Here is a 5,000-nt window from a genome sequence, read left to right on the forward strand (position 1 = left end):
GAGTTAAGAAGTAAAAGAGGTCTAAAATTAATATTTTTCAGCACCTATAGCCAAACCACACTGGACATGGCCAATGTCGTTTGATCTTGGAAGCTATGCAGTGTTGGGAATGGTAAGTACTTGGATGGGAGACCACCAGGGAAATCCAGGTGCAGTAGGTAATTTTATACTGCCATAACATTCTTTTCTATTACATTATACATTTAATTTTTTCAAATTATCAATGAATTTACTTGAGTTAAGAAGTAATAGCGGTATAAATTTAATGCTTTTGGGCACCTACAGCCAAACCACACTGGACATGCCCAATCTCGTCTAATCTTGGAAACTATGCAGTGTTGGGCCTGGTTAGTACTTGGATGGGAGACCACCTGGGAATACCAGGTGCTGTAGGTAATTTTATACTGCCATAACATTCTTTTCTATAACATTTTACATTTAATTTTTTCAACTTATCAATGAATTTACTTGAGTTAAGAAGTAAAAGAGGTCTAAAGTTAATGGTTTTGAGCACCTACAGCCAAACCACACTGGACAAGCCCAATCTCGTCTGATCTTGGAAGCTATGCAGTGTTGGGCCTGGTTAGTACTTGGATGGGAGACCACCTGGGAATACCAGATGCTGTAGGTAATTTTATACTGCCATAACATTCTTTTCTATTACATTTTACATTTCATTTTTTCAACTTATCAATGAATTTACTTGAGTTAAGAAGTAATAGAGGTCTAAAGTTAATGTTTTTGAGCACCTACAGCCAAACCACACTGGACATGCCCAATCTCATCTGATCTTGGAAGCTATGCAGTGTTGGGCCTGGTTAGTACTTGGATGGGAGACCACCTGGGAATACCAGGTGCTGTAGGTTATTTTATATAGCCATAACATTCTTTTCTATTACATTTTACATTACATTTTTTCAATTTACAATGAATTTACTTGAGTTAAGAAGTAAAAGAGGTCTAAAGTTAATATTTTTCAGCACCTATAGCCAAGCCACACTGGACATGGCCAATGTCGTTTGATCTTGGAAGCTATGCAGTGTTGGGAATGGTCAGTACTTGGATGGGAGACCACCTGGGAAAACCAGGTGCAGTAGGTAGTTTTATACTGCCATAACATTCTTTTCTTTTACATTTTATATATAATTTTTTCAACTTATCAATGAATTTACTTGAGTTAAGAAGTAAAAGAGGTCTAAAGTTAAGGCTTTTAGCACCTATAGCCAAACCACACTGGACATGCCCCATCTCGTCTTATCTTGGAAGCTATGCAGTGTTGGGCCTGGTTAGTACTTGGATGGGAGACCACCTGGGAATACCAGGTGCTGTAGGTAATTTTATACTGCCATAACATTCTTTTCTATTACATTTTACATTTAATTTTTTCAACTTATCAATGAATTTACTTGAGTTAAGAAGTAAAAGAGGTCTAAAGTTAAGGCTTTTAGCACCTACAGCCAAACCACACTGGACATGCCCAATCTCGTCTGATCTTGGAAGCTATGCAGTGTTGGGCCTGGTTAGTACTTGGATGGGAGACAACATGGGAATACCAGGTGCTGTAGGTAATTTTATATAGCCATAACATTCTTTTCTATTACATTTTACATTACATTTTTTCAACTTAGCAATGAATTTACTTGACTTAAGAAGTAAAAGAGGTCTAAAGTTAATATTTTTCAGCACCTATAGCCAAACCACACTGGACATGGCCAATGTCGTTTGATCTTGGAAGCTATGCAGTGTTGGGAATGGTCAGTACTTGGATGGGAGACCACCTGGGAAAACCAGGTGCAGTAGGTAATTTTATACTGCCATAACATTCTTTTCTATTACATTTTACATTTAATTTTTTCAACTTATCAATTAATTTACTTGAGTTAAGAAGTAAAAGAGGTCTAAATTTAATGTTTTTGAGCGCCTATAGCCAGACCACACTGGACATGCCCAATCTCGTCTGATCTTGGAAGTTATGCAGTGTTGGGCCTGGTTAGTACTTGAATGGGAGACCACCTGGGAATATCAGGTGCTGTAGGTAATTTTATACTGCCATAACATTCTTTTCTATTAAATTTTACATTTAATTTTTTCAACTTATCAATGAATTTACTTGAGTTAAGAAGTAAAAGATGTCTAAAGTTAATGTTTTTGAGCACCTACAGTCAAACAACACTGGGCATGCCCAATCTCATCTGATCTTGGAAGCTATGCAGTGTTTGGCCTCGTTTGTACTTGGATGGGAGACCACCTGGGAATACCAGGTGCTGTAGGTAATTTTATACTGCCATAACATTCTTTTCTATTATATTTTACATTTAATTTTACAACTTATCATTGAATTTACTTGAGTTAAGAAGTAAAAGAGGTCTAAAGTTAATGTTTTTGAGCACCTACAGCCAAACCACACTGGACATGCCCAATCTCTTCTGATCTTGGAAGCTATGTAGTGTTGGGCCTGGTTAGTACTTGGATGGGAGACCACCTGGGAATACCAGGTGCTGTAGGTAATTTTATACTGCCATAACATTCTTTTCTATTACATTTTACATTTAATTTTTTCAACTTATCAATGAATTTACTTGAGATAAGAAGTAATAGCAGTATAAATTTAATGCTTTTGGGCACCTACAGCCAAACCACACTGGACATGCCCAATCTCGTCTAATCTTGGAAACTATGCAGTGTTGGGCCTGGTTAGTACTTGGATGGGAGACCACCTGGGAATACCAGGTGCTGTATGTAATTTTATACTGCCATAACATTCTTTTCTATTACATTTTACATTACATTTTTTCAACTTATCAATTAATTTACTTGAGTTAAGAAGTAAAAGAGGTCTAAATTTAATGTTTTTGAGCACCTATAGCCAAACCACACTGGACATGCCCAATCTCGTCTGATCTTGGAAGTTATGCAGTGTTGGGCCTGGTTAGTACTTGAATGGGAGACCACCTGGGAATATCAGGTGCTGTAGGTAATTTTATACTGCCATAACATTCTTTTCTATTAAATTTTACATTTAATTTTTTCAACTTATCAATGAATTTACTTGAGTTAAGAAGTAAAAGATGTCTAAAGTTAATGTTTTTGAGTACCTACAGTCAAACAACATGGACATGCCCAATCTCGTCTGATCTTGGAAGCTATGCAATGGTTGGCCTGGTTTGTACTTGGATGGGAGACCACCTGGGAATACCAGGTGCTGTAGGTAATTTTATACTGCCATAACATTCTTTTCTAGAACATTTTACATTTAATTTTTTCAACTTATCAATGAATTTACTTGAGTTAAGAAGTAAAAGAGGTCTAAAGTTAATGTTTTTGAGCACCTACAGCCAAACCACACTGGACATGCCCAATCTCATCTGATCTTGGAAGCTATGCAGTGTTGGGCCTGGTTAGTACTTGGATGGGAGACCACCTGGGAATACCAGGAGCTGTAGGTAATTTTATACTGCCATAACATTCTTTTCTATTATATTTTACATTTAATTTTACAATTTATCATTGAATTTACTTGAGTTAAGAAGTAAAAGAGGTCTAAATTTAATGTTTTTGAGCGCCTATAGCCAAACCACACTGGACATGCCCAATCTCGTCTGATCTTGGAAGTTATGCAGTGTTGGGCCTGGTTAGTACTTGAATGGGAGACCACCTGGGAATATCAGGAGCTGTAGGTAATTTTATACTGCCATAACATTCTTTTCTATTAAATTTTACATTTAATTTTTTCAACTTATCAATGAATTTACTTGAGTTAAGAAGTAAAAGATGTCTAAAGTTAATGTTTTTGAGCACCTACAGTCAAACAACACTGGACATGCCCAATCTCGTCTGATCTTGGAAGCTATGCAGTGTTTGGCCTGGTTTGTACTTGGATGGGAGAACACCTGGGAATACCAGGTGCTGTAGGTAATTTTATACTGCCATAACATTCTTTTCTATTATATTTTACATTTAATTTTACAACTTATCATTGAATTTACTTGAGTTAAGAAGTAAAAGAGGTCTAAAGTTAATGTTTTTGAGCACCTACAGCCAAACCACACTGGACATGCCCAATCTCTTCTGATCTTGGAAGCTATGCAGTGTTGGGCCTGGTTAGTACTTGGATGGGAGACCACTTGGGAATACCAGGTGCTGTAGGTAATTTTATACTGCCATAACATTCTTTTCTCTTACATTTTACATTTAATTTTTTCAACTTATCAATGAATTTACTTGAGTTAAGAAGTAATAGCGGTATAAATTTAATGCTTTTGGGCACCTACAGCCAAACCACACTGGACATGCCCAATCTCGTCTAATCTTGGAAACTATGCAGTGTTGGGCCTGGTTAGTACTTGGATGGGAGACTGCTTGGGAATACCAGGTGCTGTAGGTAATTTTATACTGCCATAACATTCTTTTCTATTACATTTTACATTTAATTTTTTCAACTTATCAATGAATTTACTTGAGTTAAGAAGTAATAGCGGTATAAATTTAATGCTTTTGGGCACCTACAGCCAAACTACACTGGACATGCCCAATCTCGTCTAATCTTGGAAACTATGCAGTGTTGGGCCTGGTTAGTACTTGGATGGGAGACCACCTGGGAATACCAGGTGCTGTAGGTAATTTTATACTGCCATAACATTCTTTTCTATAACATTTTACATTAAATTTTTTCAACTTATCAATGAATTTACTTGAGTTAAGAAGTAAAAGAGGTCTAAAGTTAATGGTTTTGAGCACCTACAGCCAAACCACACTGGACAAGCCCAATCTCGTCTGATCTTGGAAGCTATGCAGTGTTGGGCCTGGTTAGTACTTGGATGGGAGACCACCTGGGAATACCAGGTGCTGTAGGTAATTTTATACTGCCATAACATTCTTTTCTATTACATTTTAAATTTAATTTTTTCAACTTATCAATGAATTTACTTGAGTTAAGAAGTAATACAGGTCTAAAGTTAATGTTTTTGAGCACCAACAGCCAAACCACACTGGACATGCCC

The 5,000-nt window shown here is 36.8% G+C and overlaps 3 non-coding genes and 15 pseudogenes across 3 annotated transcripts; all 18 read left to right on the forward strand.

The window, feature by feature from the left end:
• The first annotated feature begins 277 nt into the window (after positions 1–277).
• On the forward strand, positions 278–396 carry LOC148441191 (5S ribosomal RNA; annotated as a pseudogene).
• Positions 397–512: 116 nt separating this feature from the next.
• On the forward strand, positions 513–631 carry LOC148441192 (5S ribosomal RNA; annotated as a pseudogene).
• A 116-nt stretch (positions 632–747) lies between these two features.
• Positions 748–866, forward strand: LOC148441193 (5S ribosomal RNA). The gene has a single exon (XR_015876042.1). It is a non-coding gene; the product is annotated as a 5S ribosomal RNA (ribosomal RNA).
• A 349-nt stretch (positions 867–1,215) lies between these two features.
• LOC148441194 (5S ribosomal RNA) lies at positions 1,216–1,334 on the forward strand (annotated as a pseudogene).
• Positions 1,335–1,449: 115 nt separating this feature from the next.
• On the forward strand, positions 1,450–1,568 carry LOC148441195 (5S ribosomal RNA; annotated as a pseudogene).
• Positions 1,569–1,919: 351 nt separating this feature from the next.
• Positions 1,920–2,038, forward strand: LOC148441196 (5S ribosomal RNA; annotated as a pseudogene).
• A 116-nt stretch (positions 2,039–2,154) lies between these two features.
• LOC148441197 (5S ribosomal RNA) lies at positions 2,155–2,273 on the forward strand (annotated as a pseudogene).
• Positions 2,274–2,388: 115 nt separating this feature from the next.
• Positions 2,389–2,507, forward strand: LOC148441198 (5S ribosomal RNA; annotated as a pseudogene).
• Positions 2,508–2,623: 116 nt separating this feature from the next.
• On the forward strand, positions 2,624–2,742 carry LOC148441199 (5S ribosomal RNA; annotated as a pseudogene).
• A 116-nt stretch (positions 2,743–2,858) lies between these two features.
• LOC148441200 (5S ribosomal RNA) lies at positions 2,859–2,977 on the forward strand (annotated as a pseudogene).
• Positions 2,978–3,093: 116 nt separating this feature from the next.
• Positions 3,094–3,211, forward strand: LOC148441201 (5S ribosomal RNA; annotated as a pseudogene).
• A 116-nt stretch (positions 3,212–3,327) lies between these two features.
• LOC148441202 (5S ribosomal RNA) lies at positions 3,328–3,446 on the forward strand. Its single transcript, XR_015876162.1, has one exon. It is a non-coding gene; the product is annotated as a 5S ribosomal RNA (ribosomal RNA).
• A 115-nt stretch (positions 3,447–3,561) lies between these two features.
• Positions 3,562–3,680, forward strand: LOC148441203 (5S ribosomal RNA; annotated as a pseudogene).
• Positions 3,681–3,796: 116 nt separating this feature from the next.
• LOC148441204 (5S ribosomal RNA) lies at positions 3,797–3,915 on the forward strand (annotated as a pseudogene).
• A 115-nt stretch (positions 3,916–4,030) lies between these two features.
• LOC148441205 (5S ribosomal RNA) lies at positions 4,031–4,149 on the forward strand (annotated as a pseudogene).
• Positions 4,150–4,265: 116 nt separating this feature from the next.
• Positions 4,266–4,384, forward strand: LOC148441206 (5S ribosomal RNA; annotated as a pseudogene).
• Positions 4,385–4,500: 116 nt separating this feature from the next.
• LOC148441207 (5S ribosomal RNA) lies at positions 4,501–4,619 on the forward strand (annotated as a pseudogene).
• A 116-nt stretch (positions 4,620–4,735) lies between these two features.
• On the forward strand, positions 4,736–4,854 carry LOC148441208 (5S ribosomal RNA). Its single transcript, XR_015876161.1, has one exon. It is a non-coding gene; the product is annotated as a 5S ribosomal RNA (ribosomal RNA).
• The last annotated feature ends 146 nt before the right edge of the window (positions 4,855–5,000 follow it).

The sequence above is a fragment of the Taudactylus pleione genome, unplaced genomic scaffold, assembly GCF_031769625.1.
Source record: "Taudactylus pleione unplaced genomic scaffold, aTauple2 ptg001666l, whole genome shotgun sequence".
Taxonomy (NCBI): domain Eukaryota; kingdom Metazoa; phylum Chordata; class Amphibia; order Anura; family Myobatrachidae; genus Taudactylus; species Taudactylus pleione.